The sequence below is a fragment of the Anomalospiza imberbis genome, chromosome 14, assembly GCF_031753505.1.
Source record: "Anomalospiza imberbis isolate Cuckoo-Finch-1a 21T00152 chromosome 14, ASM3175350v1, whole genome shotgun sequence".
Taxonomy (NCBI): domain Eukaryota; kingdom Metazoa; phylum Chordata; class Aves; order Passeriformes; family Viduidae; genus Anomalospiza; species Anomalospiza imberbis.
The window spans coordinates 14,607,962-14,628,971 of NC_089694.1; the positions used below are offsets into that span (position 1 = coordinate 14,607,962).

A 21,010-nucleotide genomic window follows, 5' to 3' on the forward strand; every position below is an offset into this window, starting at 1 on the left:
AATCAATGGGATTTTTTGTTTTCCTCAGTCCCCCAAGATGTTCAAGTGCTTCTGTTTGAAAATATTTGTCTGTGAGCCTTAAAATACAAAAATTAGAGCAGAACCTACAAAACAGGTGAGTTTAATGGTACACTCCTGCCAGAATAGAAAGGTATGAAAGTCAACATTTACGATCTCAGAAGTGGAAGATTCATGGCAGTGCTGAGAGGCAGGAAGGCTTTTACAGGTTTGGGATTGTGGCATTACTCAGGGAAGGAAAACTAAATTCCAATAAAATCCTTCACACCCTTCCACATTGCTGTATGTTCTGTGTATACTTTCTCTTGTAGCAAATGACAACTTAGTGTTAAACCAATTATGTTTGCCTTTCTCTTATAAAACAAAAACCTCTAACAAGTCAAACAAAGAAAGAAAAAAATGATAAGGACTATATTTAGGACACAGAATGAGAATAGATTTAGTGAAAACATCGTGTTACTCTGTCAGTGTTTTGCATCTTAGTGCTACTTCCCCAGTGATTCCTTTGGTTAAAAAAGGAGGTCTTGATCCAAGATAAAATATTCCTTCCATACACCCAGGCCTACCTGGTCTTACACAGGGAACTGTAAGAATGTGGTGCTATTCCAGTTCCCAGGAAGTGCATTTGCTTACTGCTCCCTGATTATTCTTTTGTTGTCATTTTCCTTGATGCCTGGGACATTTCTCTCAATCCCAAATTATCAAATTGCATTCATGCTTTCCCAGTTTTGTTTAAAAAATGCCTGTTTGAAATTGTTTTCTTCCTAGGCATCATTTACAAATAAAGTGTCTCAAAGCAAAAAGCAATTTTAAGACCATATTCTCCCCCTAGCTTCCAAGAAAGAACTTTTTCAAGAAAAGCAAAAGCTAACAAATTAAGAACAATTGATTTGCACCCAACCTGGTGGGTTTTGGTTTTCCTTTCCCTGTTCTTTTGCTGAGTTACAAAACAGAATATTGCAACTAACCCTGGCCAAAATACTGCGCAAAAATATCACCTGATCCTAAATATTATCCCAGGGATATCACCTACAAACATATGATACACATCCTTTTCTGTGAAAGCTCTTCTCTCAGCAGTCTCTAATATCTGGATTTGTCATTTGACAGGAAAAGCTGAAGATAGGACAAAAATTATTTTTTTTAATTAGATGATGGTACAAATTCTCTCAGCCAAATTCAGTGCAATGACAGAGTAATTATAAACATGCAAAACTGGCCTCCATCAGTGACATAATTGCAAGGACTCACAGACTACCTCATACATATCTTCCGTGAGAGTGACTACTTATATTAGAAAATATAAGATGAACAGGAAGTCAACAAAATACAGAAGAGTTCACAAACCAGGGAAAAACCTGAATTTTCTGCTCAAGGTCATGGACCCAGCCTGAGCTTCTGTTAAATTAAAGCTACCCTTTTGAGATGCTTAAATTATCTGTGCCATGAGGATTGGGACCATTGACAGCTGATGAGAAAATTACTTCTGTCCTACCTCAGGGGAATTCCCACACCTATTAGACCTCAGTGGAAATGAGATAAGTTTGCTTTAAGCTCTTTCCAGGCTCTATGCCAGAGTTTGGCAGAATCCATAAAAGAAACAGAGCTCCCAGGCCAGCAGTCACTTAGGCTTGGATTTGGTGTTTGACAAGGAATGCCTAAATGAGGCACAGGAGGAAAAATAAGTGTCTTGCTTTGATTAGATTAATCCGAGAGTACACTGTCTTTCAAAAAAGTAATTTTAGGAGACAAACTTCTCCTTATTTCCAAAGAATTGGTGAGTAAAATGATGGGATGAGGTGTGCAAGAAAAGCTGAGTCAGTAAAGAGCCCAAGGTTATCAATTTAGCAGCCACAGGTTATGAAATATTCTGTAAGACTATTATGGATCCTGATGTGTAATTCCTCAAGTGCACATGACAGATGCATCATAAATAATAAACCAGTGCATAAATGTAGCTTATATCTTGGGGGTTAATGCCACATTCTTTTCACTCATAGGTCATTAGCTGTCATTTTAATTCCTAGGATTAGGGTCTTCAACATTCCTCAACACTGGCAGACCACTTCAACATAAATAATGCTGCACTCCTGTAATTTGCTGGGTTTTCCAGGCAACAGAGGCTAACAGAGCAGAGTAGCTGCTCTTCATTGTCATACAAGTAGCAGGGAAACTGTAATTTAACATTATGTGTGCATGGTGATCCTTCACCCCACCCCATCCTTGGGCCTGGCTGTAATCCCAGAAGCTCCTAATAAACCTTGACTGAAGCATCTGAGATATGAAGGGTTCCCTTGACCACACCAGTCAAGCCATGAGGCACTCCTGGATCTCACCAAGAGCTCTTGAATGGTGCAGATGGGAACAACCAGGGACAGCAGCTGCCCCTTGGCCAGTCTTAAGCTATTATCCTCTGCAGCCCTGGTGAACCATTTACCTGAGTCACCGACCGAGTGGAGCAGTGCCACCGTTCCAGCCCAGCTACTGACACAGGTTATGGCCAGGATGGAAACTTGCTGATGATCAAAGTCAATCATCTTGTGACCCTATAAACAGTGGACCTGAGTGACGCCCTTTGAGCTCTCCTGAGCCTCAGTGGCTTCTCCAGCATGTCCCTCTGAGTGAAAGACCTCTCAGAGATCGTGAACACTCCAACTCCACAATACTCAAAGGACCAACAGTGGTAACGAGGCCAAGGCTGATACCACCAAAACCACCCCCTGACCCTGCCAACCTCATGTTCCTACAAGAGTAATATATCTGCTGAAGCTGCTCTGTCTCTCCCTTCATTGCAGCAGAGCTTCCTTTTAATAACCCCTGAAGAGAATCAGGATTTTCTTGTCTCTTTTAGCTGTCACAGAGCACATTGCTACTAGAAAATCCTGCAGCCAAATCCCTACTTGTTTTAAACCTCTTCAAATTGGACTCAACACAGATATGTGGGTATTCCAAGCACTCAAACTGCCTTTTCTCCGAACATTCTGGGTACAGGATAGAGCTGGTCTAATTTAAAATTACCCAGGCTCTCCTAAAGTCTTATCATGTTGTCATGTTTGATAACTTTTTTGAGTTGACAAGTATGGCTTGCCTTCAGGAAAAGGAATTCACAAGGTATTCCTAAAGTCCCTTGAATGATCCTGGTCTTTCTTCATCTTCTTTCCACATCCTCCTGGCTTTCCCTGGTGCCTTCCTTACCTGTGTTCATAGCCTTTAACTCTCCTTGCACAGAGATCAATGGGCTCTGAACTCTATCATTAACTTCACCAGGGTCCTGAAAACCATCTGATGAAAAGTAAAAATTCCTTTATGAATCTACTTTGCTCACTCCCTCAGGGCTTGGATTATGTACTCCACAGGACTGTTCTGATCATAAAATGGTACAAATATTGTTTTGCTTGTGCCTTATATTCTCCTGGTGAAACACAAGGCAACAGATCTCCAATTAAATGTGCGTGATGTCAATCACACAGTTCTGCCAAGACACCTCAAGCTACCCAGCTAAATCTTACTCCTTATTAGAGCAACTATAACAATCATTATCTTCATCAATATATTTATATTCTCATTTTAGTTTGTTTTCATCAAGGCAGAGTTAGAGATCTTCCTTCAGAGTCTTCTGTTAAGCCTGGGTTTACTAAGACTCTAAAGAAACATTTTCGTTTCAGGTAAGGGCATTAAAGGTTTACATGTTGCTTTTCTTTTTGCCTTAAATTTATCTTTTATTAAAAAAACACAAGAAGAAAGCGGGGAAGAACACTACAAAAATGGTACAAATGCTTGCCTCGTGGGGTCTCAGCTGTCATCTGACTATGGATTTTAAAATGACAAACCACAACTTGCAAGTGAAAATAGCATGTCATTTCTCCTCTCACCTACCTCTGGGTAAATGGAATTGCCATTTAAAAAAAAAAAAACAAAAAAAAAAACCCTACAGTTATTTGCTTTCCCTTGACAGCAGGAACTAAAATCACATCGATGCTGTTGTCATGAGTGGTATCTTGGATTGCCCCATAGTGGTGTTTCTGCCTGATTGAAGGGGACACTTGCAGAGCTATAGAGAGGGAAAGTCCAGCTCACAGAGCAAACATCAACAGATATTTCACTTTTCATCCTAAACTTAGGAAAGGGATAGAGGTCAAGGAAATTAAACCTATTCCCAGGTGTTGCAGATGACATTCATCAAATGATTAGTAAAGTCACATGTTTTCCAATCAGCCAACAACAAACATGCATGGGCAACATCTTCTCATGGAACAGATTTCTTTATGTAAAACACACTGATAATTGTATAACTGATAATCGCAGAGATCAAAACGTTTCTACATCCTCCTGGTTCAAGGGAGTTAATTTCCACCTGTGAGACATCTGTCATCAGATGCCAGGGCTGCAGACAGTGTGAAAAAGAGAGCTACTAAATAGTTCAGTTGTATCATAATGGTGCTTGGCTGTGTCTATATATACATCAGTCATCTGCTGAGCCGTGTCTCCTCAGTGTCTCCCTCAATTTTCACCTCAAAGTGCTTAAGTAAAAGGCAGGATCAAGATGTAAATGAGCCAAACAATTTAAACTTGAATCTACTACAGCTCAGCCAAAGGGAGAGAAAAGACTTTAATATTTTATTATTACTGGTTCCCCTTCTGCCCATGATCAGTCAGGCTTCCCACAAATGAAAAACCCCTGTCTCCTTGCCTTCAATTCCAAGCTGGAAGTCCATCAGGGTACTTTAAATTGCATCAGCTGCCATCTCCTTTGCCATTACTTGTACTAGAAACACCAGGGGAAAAGATATAAAGAACCATCTCTCCTGCTTCTGGTCTCCTGGAATTTCTCCAGTCTAAGAGAATATTTAGTTGAAACCAGCAAAAGTGAAAAAACCTTCCCACAAGACCTGCAAGAGTAGCAAGGCATAAAAAAATCTGCTCTAGTGGCAGGCATTACTTTAGTCTCTTCTGTATACAACTGATGAAACAGAAAAAAATGAATCTCTGCAGAGAGCCTGCAGAATACATTTAAAAATGTCATGTGAATATCAATTTGCTTTGTTCATATTTCTTTTTGTTTGCATTTCCCAAATACTCCAGTGAAAAAGCTTTTCTAGCACAAGCCTTTGCAAAGATTTAATATGGTCTGCTCTAATTGAAAATGAGGAATGGTACACTCAAATATGGGGTTCACTTTGCTTTTGGTTATAAGTAATTTGAAGTGAGTGCAGGAAAGCTGCCACATGCATTCTTCAAATGAAAATTCTTAATTGAGCATTTTTGAATGGCAGAAAAATACTGACTTTTAAAGCTAAAGTGGAATGCATACAAATAATTGAGTAATGCATAAAGCAGAGAAGAGTGGATTGAAGAGAATTAGACAAATAGATACACTTCAGAAAGAAAAGTACAACTTTTTGAGTGAGATAGCTAAAACCCTGCTTCCTTTGTTTTGTACAATGTTTACCAAATACTGAACTGTCTAGGCTGGCTGCCCTTACTCAGTGAAACCTTTCTTGGAGAGGAGCATATGTGTGTCCTGAAAGCTGTGGCTGTGAGAACCTCAGGTTTCTTCCCCTTATTCAGGATGCTAAATAGGATAAAGGACTTACACTTGTGGCAGTGGTCATTTTCTGACCCTCAGCTTGATGTCATACCAGCCAAGAGCAAGAAATAAATTACAGGCAGGCATACCATGCTTTAACTCTACCCAGAGTCCCCAGTTAATTAACCTAAAGTGAAACAGTCCATCCACAGAGCCTCTTCTCAGTCTAACTTGCATGAGAAATTCTTCCCTAGCCTCTAAAACTTGCAAACAAAGAAAAATACCAATAGCATTTTGTAAGCACAAGCTCAAGAGAGCGTGCTCTTTCACTACTATAAAAAAAACATCCCTCTTTGCCATAAAGGATTTGCCTGCAGGGGGGTGCAGGGAGTTATCAAGACCCATCACTCACAAAGCAAAATCTGACTCCTTTGTGCTCAAATCCTCCAAGAAGGAAGGTGACTGTCACCGAGACCATCTCCAGGCCAAAGCTACAGAGAGGGAAGAGCGAGAGTGGCTGCTGCAGGAGTGCCTGGGTGGGACCCACCGTGCTCAGCTGTCCAGGGACAGGGGCACACCTGAGCAGCAGCTGCTGGAAGGAGAATCAGAGACTCAGAGAGCTCTGATCATAGGCACCCTTGAGTTAAAGGCTGTGCTGGAAGCGAACACCACTGAAAGCCAGGTTGCTACAGAGAACCTGCAGGAAATTCTGTGTGTGCGTGCAAGTGCTCATGCACATGGAGACAAAGCTTCCTGCTTGAGTCACTGCTGGGACATGCAAACTGTTCCCTCCACACATGCACTGACTGCCATCCGTGCACAGCCTCAGACAGTCATGGATGGCGACCCACATCTCGCTTTTCTTGCCCTTGAGTGCCTGAATTGGATGCTTTCTGTTGCTCTGTGTGCTCCTGCACCTAAAGGGACAAATTTGGGGATATTTTAATCAGGAAACACATCTGCTGTAGTCTGTTAGAGCCAAACATTTACAATTGAGAGATTGTTTTTACTTCAGAAGAGTGATTGAGAGACAGAAAAATGAATTGTGACTTTAAATTTAGCCTGAAGAAAAAAAAAAAAAAAAAAAAAAAAAAAAACAAACAAGCAAGGGAAAATGTTGATCTTTTGGGGGGAAGTCTCATTTCATTAGAGACTTAAGGCTTAATAGGGTCCGGAACCTTGGCTTTCCCCACAGAAAGGAATATATCCAATGGAGCAGAGTTGTATTCAGTGAACATGGGCAGTAGAAACTTCAGAGCCTGCATTGATTTCCTACAAGAGACTGCAGTATTCCCCCACGTTAAAGTTAATTCTGCTTGATACTGTTTATCTGGCTAAGACACATTGACATGGAACATTTTTCAATATAAGAAGGCTTAGAGTCCTATTTGTGACCACTTTCAGAGAGGACTCTTGCATCACTTGGCTGAGAAAAGGCAGGAAAAGGAGGCAGCCCTGTGAGATTTGCCTACCATTAATAACACTCTGTATTTCCAGGTGTTGTCACTGAATGTCACTCTGACATATTCCCTCAAGAAACCTCCCTGTCTGACTGACACCAGCACAGATGAGATGTGTAATGTGTAACAATGTGCTCAGGAAGCTTTCCCACTCAGCTTCCCAGTGCTGCATCTGCTTCCACAAAAACAGGTCTGTTCACAGATCTCAGAGGGGGCACAAAAATGGCTTGCATCTTTCATATTTTTAACAGAAGTTTTTCCTTTCTCACTGTAGTAGGCTCAACTATCCCCACCCACCACTACTGCTATTTCAAGGAGAAGTTTTATGACTAATTCGTCTTCAAGGGGGTGTTGAAATAGAGATCAGATGGTAACACTTAAAGACAAGGACCACAAGCCTTGGCAAGGAGAGAATGAACCCCTAAACATTTCTGTGCCTAAATTCAACGTAGAGTACAGTGATGAAAGGCAAAACGTGCTGCTTCTTGTTCCTTTTCCCCCACTCCACTCATGTTTTCTTCTCTTCTATAAAATTACACTTGAAAATCTTCTGGACAGAAAAATAAGAGGTCATAATTATGAATCCTGTTCCAATCTGGCAGTTAACAGAATCTGAACATCCATTCATACAAATCCTACACCCTTCATTATATGCATGTGTTTCTTACTTTTATTTTTGGTTCTTGGTAAGTAGTATCAAATACCCCAAATTTCTTCTATCCTACCTTTTAATGCTATTTCCAAGCACTCAGCTATCCTGTAAGAACAGGGCAAACAATACATTTATTACAAACCAATACTTCAAAGGTAAAATATAGAGTTTATATTTGAACACTATGTCAAAAAAAAAAAAAAAGAAAAAAGAAATCATCTATATTTTTTCTATGTTATTTTAATGAGTAAAAGAAGTTTGGGCTCTTCAGTCCCTCAGAATAGAGATTTATCAGGTAGCTGTCAGACAGCCCTGTTTTTGTAATCAACAAGTGAAGGACCAGTGGAACTGTCACGAAGCTTAATTGACTTCCCAGACAGAGACATTCATCTATTGGGAAGTTAAAGATGAATGCCTGGAGCAAGGCCTGAATTTCTTTCCATAAGTCTAAAATGAAATGTCTCCTGCTATGACACCAGGCAGGATTCACTTCATAACAAACCACTAATATATCAGTATGTACATGCCACACCACATCCCAACACAAGTCCTAGTGGAATGTGGCTAATAATCAAAAATCCCATAAATGAAGTTCACTCAGCAGTTTTAATTCATACCAGGTCCTCAGAACACTCCAAAATTTAAATGCTTTAATCACAAGTTGCACTGTAGGTCTCTAATTGGCAAGTGTTCATGGAATGAGCTGCTCTGCAACAGGACACATCCCACAATGGCTCATAATTTGAGTGGGAAGGTAACAGACACATTTAATAGCACAAATTAACTTGATGGTAATGAGGAAGCCTCTCTGTCAGCAATATCACAAATTAAATTATCTGCTACCTCACTAGTGATGAGGAATAATTAAGAAAGCTACACAATTGCTTACAAATAAACCAGCACCAGATCAGCTGAAAGATGTCTGTCCTGGAATCTCTTTGGCATAGCAACATTCATTCCCTTAACTCTGATACCATTTGTTTGTAGGTAAACCAGATCTTCAGCATTATCTTAATTAAGCTTTTAAAATTTAATTTCCTTTTTCAAAGGAGAGTATCTTGGGCACTACACAGTGAGTTTTCATTAACAATGCAGCAGCTTCAACAGAACATTTCCAAGATGAACAGGAAACAACAACAAAAAGGGCTGATGGCCCTGGGGGGTTGAGGGAGAGAGGAGAACCTTGCAGCACACATCTCTCAACAGTCACCCTAAAACGCATTTTGATTCCCCAGAGGAACTCAGGCACTAAGCAAGTAAACTGCAAATTATGTTTTAAGGCTGCATATTTTATTTAAACTTCTGGTTTGTAGGCAAATATTAAGTACTGGAAATACATATATCAAGAGTTCTTTTCGGGTTGTTTTTTGGTTTGGTGGGAGGTTTCGACATTGTATATTTAACTGAAATTAGACACTGTTGCCTTTCTTTTTTCTTCTTTTTTTTTTTTTTTTGACTTTGAAAACAACTGATTAGACTAGCAGATTATTTTTCTGTAATTAATTAAAACAGAGGAGGATTATCAACTCTTGTAGCTCATTCATAGAGATTCCAAGATCGCTCTTGGCAGTTCAGTAATTATTCATATTAACTACAGATGCAATACCCTTATTTGGCACTTGCTAGAACTGCAAATTGAAAAAGCAGCAAGACAATGAGCTATGTAAACAGGTAAAGTATGATGGACTTTTAAATTTTTTATAAAGTGCAATGAATCGTTGGTATCAATCAAGACTGAAAAATGAGAAATATTAGTCCTCTCTCCCCACCCTGTGCATGTGATTTTGGATCTTTTACTTAACTGCAGAAAGTTAATATCCAAGCATCATGTCTGGGAAATAAATTGCAACTGAGTTTAAAACGTCACAGCTCACACAATACAGCAATGATGTATTTTGAGCAACTGCAGATAAGGTTTGTGTGCATCATGTGTTGGTGCTTTAATTTATGCACCTGAGATATTAGGCAATCTTTTGCAGTTCACATATTGTAACCAAGCATACAAGTGAAATACAGCTGGGCCAGCAATCTTTTGGAAAGCAAATAACAAAATTGCTGCTAGTGGTCTTCCAATCCTCTGTTAATCCAAGTGATGTTAAAATAGAGATACAATATAATGCAAGTCTGAGCAGTTTCAGTCAACAAGGTAAGCCTAACAACGACAGAGATCTCAGAGTAGTAATACACGCTTTTCAATTTGGGTTTTCAAGATTTACTGGAGGAATAATGTTTGAGCAGTCCTAGTCACCTGGAACATAAAAATACATACATATAAATGTATCCAGGCAGGGCAAACATTCTGGCATTCCATTTTTTTACAAGGTGAAAAGCTCAATAAATAGGGAAAGGAACTAACACATGGTTCTTAACATTACCTAAGATAACAAGAAAAGGTAATGACCATGGAAGACGTAAGTAATTTCACCCTGTGGTGCTGGACAAACTGCCTGGCCATAATTTAGGGAAGATGAATGTTTGGTTAGATTCACTAAAGTTGAAATAACACCTGCAAATAATCCATACTTTCCCTTTCCCTGCTTAGTATGGAGATTCCTGCAATAGTCCTGATTTTATGGAACTATATTTCTTTCTATGTGAACAGCAAGTGATATCATCTTAGATATTAGAGTACTTTTGAGAAAGTTCTCTCCTGTTCACAAATAATTCACAGATTACTTCTGCTGAAAATAAAAGCTATTCTGCAATAACTGCTTTGCAAAATAATGAAACTAGGCAGACACTGGAAGAATATGACAAAATATATTTGGTTGAATCATGTCTGGAAAATTTCAAAGATCTTGAAAAAAAATGAGATCACTCAAACAGCAACATTTAAATGAAAGACAAACCATATTCAAATATTCTATATTGAAACTGAAATAATTATAATTTTTCAATCAGGGAATATATTAAAATATTGCATTCTCTAGTAAAGTTTCCTAAAGCTTTAAAAACATATACAGAAAGCAAGATTAAAGGGAAAATACTCATTTATCCAAATTACTTGGGGTTTGTAAAGTATCCCAAATATTACAAGTAAAAACAAAAGAACTTCCAAATATCCAGATAATTCTGAAAGTCATTTTAAATTCAGTAAAAAGCAGTTGTCATGTTTTGGCATATATAATGGGGTTTATAGCCAAATACTCAAAAAACCACCCAATGATGAACCTAGGTCAGTAAGCTTATATCTGTTGGCAGACTACTTGGCCAGTAGTCTGCCAACAGATAATTTATTTACTTTACAACATAGCTGGCTGCCAGTAATTTTCTGTGTCTGTATTTATTAAAGATAAAAACAAATCCAAACTACTTATTCATACTCTTAATCAAAGACTTCCATATACTGCGATCCCACTCTGATGGGTGGACAATCCCACATCAAATTCACTCTTCTGTGCAACCACAGATCTGCAGTTATCCTGATTTCTACCAGCCTTGCTTTGAGATTTGTTCCCAGGTGAAACAAGGACAACTAAATCAAAAGTACTAAAGCTGTTTCTTCTGTACATGATGAAGCTTTGATTAAACGCTTGCCAATGCTGACAAGCAAAGACAGACCACAGGATACAAACTAATTTCTTCAATAGCTGCCCACCTTCTCCTCTCCTGATCTACACACATGCAGTTTACAGCCATTATTGCTTATTTCTCTAAGAAATTGTCTGATATGGCAAAATGTCCGTGACCTTGGTGACCCACTGTTACTTAAACACAGGCTAATAAAATGAGTTTGTGTCAGTACCTCTTGTTTCCCAACAAATAGTTATAATTTGCCAGAAACCTTTAACATCTACACAGTTCCAAAGGAATTGAGTCTGTAACTTCCTTTTCACATTTCTTAGGCAAATCATCAAAATATAAACCCCTGCTGTTACACTGAAGAACAGTTAAGTACAGGCCAAGAACAAAGCAATTGTGTTTCCAAGGCTGTGCCCAGTCCCCTTGTGTGCACTGATTGCTGCAGCCTGTCACCTCCTGGTGGTATGAGAAACAAGCTGCTCAGCAAAGAAAACCACACAAATACAGCTCTAATGCACGGGTTTGTCTAAATGATTGTGATGTTTTACTTAAACTGCATTAGGCCCTAACAATGAGAACATTTAAATAGCTGCTAATGTCCACACATGGTACTGGGCATCAAAATCTCAGAAAACTACACACTCATAATAGTCGAGTAGCAAGTCAGATTTTATAACTTAAATAGTACAGGTCAAACAGCTTAATTTTAAGAGACTTCTTTACATTTAAAAAAACTTTTCATTACAAACCATTTTTTAACATATAAACTAGCACTTAATAACAAACTCTTGTAGTCCAGCATGTTTCCTCAAGAAAGACTTCAATATTTTACAGTGTTGTCAGATTTGCAATATACGAAAACGAAAGTAAATTTAGCCTTAAACCCTAAGTGGCAGCTGACTGCCTCTGCTAAGAGACTCTCTACACCTTCCGAATCCTGTTGTCATAACTCAGATCAAGCTGAATTTAAGATTCATCCCAAATTCTTTTCCAGGTAGCAAAGAAGAAAGCTATCCTGCCCATTAGCCCCCAGTGAAAAACCAAAGGATTTCTCACTAAGTCAATTAGCAATATGAATTCCAGATGAGTGTATTTAGGTGCATGGTGAGATCATTAATCTTATTATGCCACCCTGTCTTGTTTTCCAGCTTCCCACTAATCTGTTGCTAATAGATACAGGTGCCAGAATTATTGCCTGCAAAGGTTTTTCCTTATGTTCTAAATAATTTGTGGTGCTGCCATTTATCACTCACGTTTCTAAGGTGCCTTTTATGCTAACATGTGGAAGCCACTACAAACAATTTGTACCTCCATGGAAGGAAGTGCCAGTGCTTCTGGTTGCCTGCCTGTTCCCATCTGTGGAGCTGGCTCACTCCAGAGCCCTGTTGTTTAGGTGATACCTCGTGGCACTGTAGAGGATCCTGGATTTTGAGCTGTGGGCCCACTGGCCTCCTCCAGAGGAAATCCTTTCCCCCTACACTAACCTGACAGTGCTGTTTGAACACAGAACTTACACCCAGTGTGAAAAGCTTTGGTGTGCAGCCCTGCCTGGAGGGACCTGCTGGCTAGAGCGATAAAACACAGTTGCAACAAGGATTAGTCTGTAGCTGAGTGAAAATGCTTGTTTATTTATCCACGTTATGCTACAGGGATGCTGATGAGGACATGGACCTTGGGTGATCTGGCTCCGAGTGCCAGGAGGGAGAGCTCAGCCAAAGCTCTCAGAGCCAGAGCTCTCTGCAGGCAGCGCAAACCAGAGCCTTGCACAGTCCCACCACCCAAAGCTGTTTCCAAAACTTCTCCCCTGTTATAAGCATCCTTCCAGGGCTCTCGCCAGAGCCTCACCACTCTCCTGCCTCAAAGCACAATCCAATATTATCTAATTAAGACAGGACACTTCATGTGGCCTCATGACTCACTGTAACTGAGTTTGACTGATTTGCTATTTGCTCTTCCTTGATGGTTGTGGTACAAGCAGACACTATTCTCTGGACACATTCTTTTCTTCAAGTCCTGCCACATATGTCTGTTAGCTATTTCTTTGTATTACTAATGATTCTAAGCAACACCTTGAGGCAAATCTTGATTAACATGTTAATTAGGAAATTCCTGGCAGGCACTTTGGGTGACAGCTTACTTCCAGACACCAAGAATAAAAAACGTGTTCAGATTGAGACATCAGGTTGAATTATAGAGATGGACGCACTGGAAATGCTGTCAAACAAATAAAACTCCCAGTTCCTTTCCCCAGGTTCCGGAGTGCAAGCCCTTAAAAAGCAAATGCTGGTACAAAGCAGCCAAGCACTGGCTCCCCAGGCTGCCTCCTGTGGCTGTTGGATTCTCTTACATTTCTTTACAGACACAGGGCTGGGGGCTTCGAAGAGCCAGATTAATCCAGGGCTCGGAGCACCTCCTTGCCAGCTCAGACCTGATCCAGGCTGCAGCTCAGGGAAGGTTATGGGAATATTTCCAGTGAGTGTTGCAGGCTTTGAGTAATGTCCAAAAAGTCAGATTATGAAACAAGCACTATCTGCTCCTCTGGCAGTTACCTCTCACAGAAAAATATTTCTCTCCTCTACTTCCTCCTTATTCTTCCAAAATAAACACAAGGCTGAAAATTAAACCAGTCCCATACTAGTTTAAGTACTGTTTATGTAGCCTTAAAAAAAATATATGCCTTTACAATTTTCCACACTGCTGTTGTGGAGCTAAACTTCATTCAGTACAAATCCACTACACTACCAACAGTGATGAAACACACTTGCAACAAGAACCAATCTCCAGCTGAGTGAAGAATGCTGATTTTTTTTTTATTCTAGGTTGGTTAGTGAGAAAAGGAAAATGCTTGTCATTGGTCTCAGTTGAATTATTTTTCTTTTCAATAAGATTTTTTAAATCTGAATGAATTCTTAAAGTTCCTCTCTCACATAATTTCCTACTGAACAGTGCTTTAATCTGAAATTAGTTTCAGTATTTTCTATGGGCTACACAAAGTGCAAGGACTTTCACAGATAAGGAGTAAGATTGGCAAAATCTGAACAATCCCAGGTAACTACCCTAAGACAAGGGGGAAAGGGGGAAAGTTTGTACCCTGGAAACAATGCCTTGTTTGTCAGTGCTGCACCTCCAAAGTATTTAGCTCAACTAGGGCTGAAAGTTGTTTCCATAAAATACTGGCAGGTGAAAAGAGATCCAGCAGCCATCTCACCATTCCATTCCAAGGATAGTAATGCCCAGCAGGTGTTAACTCTGCCAACAATGCCAAAATCAGAGCTCCAGAGGACATTGCTCTTTGCAGAGGAGATTAATCTCATTCATCAAAAACCACTTGGAGTAGGGACATCTGCAAATCAACCACCCTTCTTCATCTCCAGCCCCCTCCACAAAGGGCAGCTTGGGGGCCAGCTTTGAATAGTCAGATACTGCTTAGGAGGCTAAGGCTAGCCTAAACCTGCCATTGGTGTGCCACAATCGAGCTGGGTTTAGCAGAGAAGGGGTGAAAACAATAAAATCTGGAGTCTTCTCTCATGGATCCCAACCATAATTCTCCCTGCTTGACTTTTGGTCACTTTTGCTTCCACTGATCTCGATGTGGATTAGGTCAACACAAAACTGGCTGTGTCAACTCAAACTCACAGTTGAGACATGAGGCAGAAGCACATTCAGGCCCAGAAATCTCCTTGCTTGTGTCTAGCTCAGCCCATCATGTCTTCTAGTGGCAGTAAGTTATTTGACACAAAGATAAGGGGACAACTCCAGATTCAGATTTGTGCTGAGGCAAGTGAGGTTATTAAAAAGCAAGAAAAGAAATGTTAAATTTCAGTCTGAATGTTTAAGATGGGCATTGGGGTTCTATCACTGTTCTACTGGTTCTGTCACTAATTTAAGTCTCCTGGTAAGTAAAATCATTGGATGACAGCAAACACAGAATTTAGACTCCCTTGATTTTTTTTTTTTTCCTTGTGCATGGAGAAGACTGAAAAAAGACATTCTGGAGACTTATTCATAAGTTTGGAGACTCGGTGGAAAAATCAAAGACATCAATAAAAGAGGCACAATAAGGCAACAAAGGTGGGAGGCAGAGAGAGAAAGATAAAAATTAAGCACACAGTTATTTCACTCCAGCCAATATGGAATATTGGAATATAAAATATGGAACAGCGAAAAAATAAGTTCCATAATAGCTGCTTTGCCAAGAGTGATCTATTAAGAAAAGTAAAGGTGAAAAGATAGCAAAATAGGTCCTGGAGCCTACAGCAAAATTCTCAGTCTCATAGAAAGATGTTCCCACAAAGCAAAAGCAGGTCATTCAAATAAATTAAGAAATTATTGTACTACAGCTAATTACACATAGGTGTGGTATTCCTTACATAAGTGCAATAAGATGTAAAGCTGTAAAGTTAATGGAAATTCCAAAGTCTAGGAAAAAATAAAAGCCACAAAGAAAAATGCAAAATCTCCAATCCTATTTGATTAAGAGAAAGGAAACAGAATTATAATTATATCTACATTAGTTATTTTCTTATTCAAAAGTAATATTTAGTTACCTTTTCAAGGGCAAAAAATGTATTATGCATAATTTATTTATGAAACATAAAATACTACTGAGCAGGTCTGTGTAATAAATACGCGTACGTTGTTTATATTAGAATAATGACAAATATAGGCAATATTTGAGACAGAGCTGTTCTGCATGTTAAGGTATTTACATTTACTGTTTGCCTGTAAACATTTCTAAAGTAGGAAAAAAACCAACACAGCAGAAGTACAAAACATCAATATTATTGACTTTTTACCAGAAAGGCATTTACATACAGTTTCTGAGGTGTAACCACTATAAAAACCACATCTCTTCAATGCAAATGCAAAGGAAAAGTGTGTTTTGTAAAGGTAAGAAGTGGAAAATGCATGCAACATTCTACATATTCATTGAAACATAGCTCCAGGGGATGTAGAAACACATAGAATATTGGCATTGAACATGTATACTGATATAAATTTGAAATAAAAATAACATAATTTGAAATCCTAATTAATTTTAGACTGCATCTGAAAGAACTGAAATGTAGCAGTAATATAATTTTCAACACTGAGGATTCAGTCATTACTTATTCAAAGTATTGCCCAAAACATCCCTCTGCAACTCCCCAGGTTTCCAGATTTTCCTTATTTTTCCTCGGGGTAGAGAATAAAACATGACAGCAAAAGAGCAGACATTTCCTCCTCTACCACCAAAGCCTGAGAAACCTGCATAAAAAAATTAGAACTATGGTTTTTCCCTTAAGAGTTTGTTATTGTTTTCTTGATCTCAGATCTCTCTCTGAAATGTGGAAAATGGAAGGGTATTTTATTCAGATTACTAATTTCTTGTCTTTGATAAGCTCGATGGGAAACTACAAGAAAAAGGCAGGTGGAATAATGCCTTTCTTGAAGACAACGGGAAAGAGTGCAACCTAAATTTCACCCAGGCTATTCATTCATTTATAAGATGCAATTTTTAACAAAGTGGGATTTTTTCAAATTGTGCCTCACATGCTCTTTGTAAGAGCAGCCTATTAGTGTCAAACTGTAATAGCATCAAATTAGGTGATGTGAGCACTCAGGCCCTTAAGCCAAGTATTTTTTTATTGTGGCAAGAATGAGTGTGTGGAATGAATCATGCAGTCCCAAAGCACGCTGGTAATCTTGGCTTTATCTGTTCTGTTGTACTGCTGTACTGAGGAGAGAAAGGCAAGATAAAATCCTTGATATGTGTGGCCCAGAAGCACAGAGCACTCAGGTGACTCCACCCCTGTCAGGGAGATGTGGGCTCCAAATGTGCCTGTGAGCATAAAAGAGCCAAAGTGTGGGGACTGCCTGGGACCAGTTTGATTTTGCAGAGAACATACACCATGTTGTGTTTTCAAAAGCTGCTTGGGTCTAACCCAAAACCCACAGAAACAGGTGAAAATCTCCTACTGGCTTCAATAGGCTTTGGTAAAAGATAGCATTGCCTCCAGCCTGATTTCCTGTTGAGAGTGGAGTGGATTATCCAGTTAGGATTTCTAAAGATTTCACCTTTTTTCAGTATTAAATTTACATAGAAACACTTGAATGAGAACACTGTCATCATCCCCTCAGACTGGGGATTATTTTTCCCTATATTTTAAGAATCTCAAAAGCAGCCTCCTTTCACCAACAAGGCTAATAAGTACCCATGATCCACAAATTTTGTACTTAAAAGATTCAAGGAATGATAGTAAGACTTTACATAGACAGTAGCATAGGGCTGCAGCATGTTAAGCCACTATCCTCGTTTGGTTTTAATTAGTAGAGGGAGAAGGGAAAAATCCTGATTCCTTGACAGCACTAGATAATACATGAGGACAATCATGTTTATTAAGTCACATTTTAATTTATAGCCAGTGACTTGCAGTAATTTGAATACACTGCTAATTAGTATACACAATGAAATAACTGTCAGCATGAGTGAGACCGTGTGATTGCTAAGACTGGATCAATAAAATGTACCTACTTAAATTTTAGGAAAGCACTTGTTTTAACTGAACATGTGCATGTACAACCTTGATGAAATTCTGTGATAAACAGTATTCTTTAATTGTCACTGTAGCCACTAGTGGTCCTATAGAACAAAATATTGGTAATGTCCTTGACTTTGTTCTGCAGAAGATTTAATAATTATCCTTTATGTTGCTGCAGACCAGCTACAGAAGCTTACTGAAGTTCTTTTCCTTGTTGGCATATGTTCCTTGTTCTGTTTTCTATAATTACCATGCCTCTAGTATACACTCAAATACACTAGAGACAAGAACAGAAAACATAAAATATTTAATACTAAACCTTCAAGGTGAGTACACACACAAGGATATGCATAAATCCCCTGCTTCTTATTAAAAACCCGTACCTACATTGTTATTTTAGACTGAGCACCTACAGAAGAACCTTTCCTTACATCTTAGCAATGCTACAGGGACCATAAGCTAAAAAACCCAACAACAACAAAACCTACCACAAACCACAAAACAAACATGAAAGTTACCTTCCAATTTCAACCTTACCTAGAACAGATGCAGCAAAATTCATATTTCCTATGCAGGGGTCACTTGCCTGTCATTAAAAGGCAGCACAATATTTCAGCAACCTTCAGATAACATTTGTCTCTCAGGATATTGTAAGATATTAACAGTGATTAAGAAGCCCCCAGCTAGGTACAATCTATGCCAGGGTTGACAGAAAAGCAGCTGCTCATTCAGAGCCAGCAGTGGTGGGTTTGAGGCCCTGGTGTCTGCACTGTCCAGCAGATGCTGATTGAACAGCTGTTGATTACAGCACATGTTTATGCCAGTGTTCTTCCCAGCTGGAATACAACTCAGTGCATTTCTCTTTGTGCATTGTTCTCTTGCAGAGAGAACAATGGATTTTAACAGACTAGAGGGAAAGATAGAGCAAGAAATTGTAATCTACTTACAGTTCTCTTCCTTCTGCCCTTTCATTTGAAGAAACATTCCACAGGAAAAAGCTCATAGAGTGCATAAATTTTAGCAGACTCACGATGGACTTCTTCAATCTTACCAAAACAGGGGAGAAAGAAACTGTTGTGTTACAATGCATACAAAAATTTGAGGACTTTGAAATGTCTTACTCCACATTTCACTCCCTAATTTTCTTTCCAGTCTGTCCCTTTCCCATTCATTTGGACAAGAAACCACCCATCAACTACCACAATATGAACACTAACCCCAAATATTCAAGTGATCTTTTGCTCTATATTGCCGTTTTATAGGGATGCATATCTTTATTATTTAAACATCTTTAATCTGATTCCAAACCATATAACACCTTGTATTTCAGTGTTTTCAAACTTCTCTAGCTGTAAGCAGAACCATGCTATGCTTGTTTTATGAGGAGAACAGACTCTTCCTCCCAGCCAGAGATCAGATCCCCAGTCTCCAGCTGCCACTCAAACAGCTGCACTGTCATGCCTGCTGTCACTGCAGCAATCTGGGGGCCAGAGCAGCCTGGCTGCTGCTCTCCTGACCCTTGCAAAGCCAGCAGCAGTGTTTCTCAGCACAGCAGATTAACCTGCTACTCCTGCTCCTTTCAGCCTCTGGCTGCAGCTGCCTTCTTGTCTGCACTATGAAATCAGTAAATCTGTAGTCACTGCAAACCTGTGTCAGTCAGTGTGGGATTTCTCTCCCTCCTCCCCAGAAAACAAGGTGCTTTGGAGCTGGGTTCATTTTCACCTGGATTACTGAAATCAAATGGGACAAGCCTGGATATCCAACTTCATTCCCACTTAGGCATTCATTGCAATGAGCTCAGCTCCCAGATCAACGATCTTGGCACTCCTGGGGAATGAAATGAAGTTTCCACAGTCCCTGTCTGGGCTGGGATGCAGTGACAATCTTCCCACACTGTGTGTTATGGGTCCATCTTGGCAGTAAATTGGGATGCTCTTCCCAAGTTATCAGCAATATTGTAATGAAAATGCCAATAGATCTATTTTCTAAGTTAAAGCTGCCTGAAGTAGCAGGGAAGTGGTGGTAGAGAAAAAGCTAATTAAGCAAGTAGGGGAGGCATCTTTTACTGCCTCCTACATTAATGCTTCATTAAGGATCTGGAACTGCACTTAGCCTGGAATGATAACAGCATGCACATATTCAATAGACCATAAATGAGAATATAAAGTGCAGGACAATAGAAAACACAGCTTTAAAGGATAATAACCCTTAACATAATCTAAAATTTTTACTTTGATCTCAAAATATAAATACCAGGAAGGGAAAACTCATATTGTCTTCATTAAAACAACCTATAGGCTTGAACTTTCCTCAAACTATCCAGAAGCAGTTCAAATGGAGAAAGACACACATGAAAAACAGTTTTGCTTCCTTGTGATTTTTACACACAGGATCTGGCAGGATTTGACATGCTGCCAGTGCTTTTTATTTTCACCTGTAGCAGTTCTTTGGCAAACAGCAGCCAAAGCAGCAGTGTTTTTACAGAGGATGACTTGGTTATCACGGTTCCATGACAGCTTTCCATAAAAATGAAGCTTGAGTAAAGACACGGTTGGGTTGTACCAGCCCAGGAGACCTTCTCCATGGAACTGTTCTCCTTCACATTTGTCAGCTGGGAAGACCTGTGTGCCATTTGTTAGCCCACTAAATGTTTATAATTTTTCATGGCAAGGTGACTGCTTTGAGTATAGAGGCTGCATTGTTGGGTAAGACAGACTGCACAGATCTCTGGTAGAGGGACAGCTTTAACCTGTCATCAGATTCTGGGCTCTCTTGCACAAGGAATAAGAAAAGCACTTTCAGGCCTGATACACACTTGATGTGAAGCCCCAGGCACATTCAAATAAAGAAATGGCTTTCATGTGTTTTGTGGAGACTTGCAGATCAATCCTAGCCTGCATGGCAATATCTGTTGCAAACTCTTGACCAAAATTGAATCCACAAGTTTCACTTTCATTCAAAATTCCCCATACTGAATATTTCCTTCTTGTTAATTCTCTATCATGAAGAAAAGCATTAATCTATCAACCATGACCTAAATATTTTTATTAGATTCTGAAAGTCAGTAAGTTCTCATATAAGACACGAAAAGACCACAGAAAAGATCTGCGTGTTCCATAGAGAGCAGATAATGAAGGCTGTGGAAACGAAAGCTCTGAAGCCCTGGCATTTTTCATATTCATTAAAATCAATATAAGCACTTGCCTGCTACACCCCACTCCAAGAGAACACAACATGATCTCCCAGCGAGCAAGATTAGCATTCAAATCACAAGACTGACACAAGAAATATCTTAGAGCAAAAACTCAAA

The 21,010-nt window shown here is 39.4% G+C and overlaps 1 long non-coding RNA gene across 1 annotated transcript; it reads right to left on the reverse strand.

The window, feature by feature from the left end:
- Positions 1 to 17,044: 17,044 nt before the first annotated feature.
- On the reverse strand, positions 17,045 to 20,108 carry LOC137482256 (uncharacterized). The gene is made up of 3 exons (XR_011003966.1): positions 19,423 to 20,108; positions 18,648 to 18,746; positions 17,045 to 17,187 (listed from the first exon to the last, which is right to left on the reverse strand). It is a non-coding gene; the product is annotated as an uncharacterized lncRNA (long non-coding RNA).
- Positions 20,109 to 21,010: the final 902 nt, after the last annotated feature.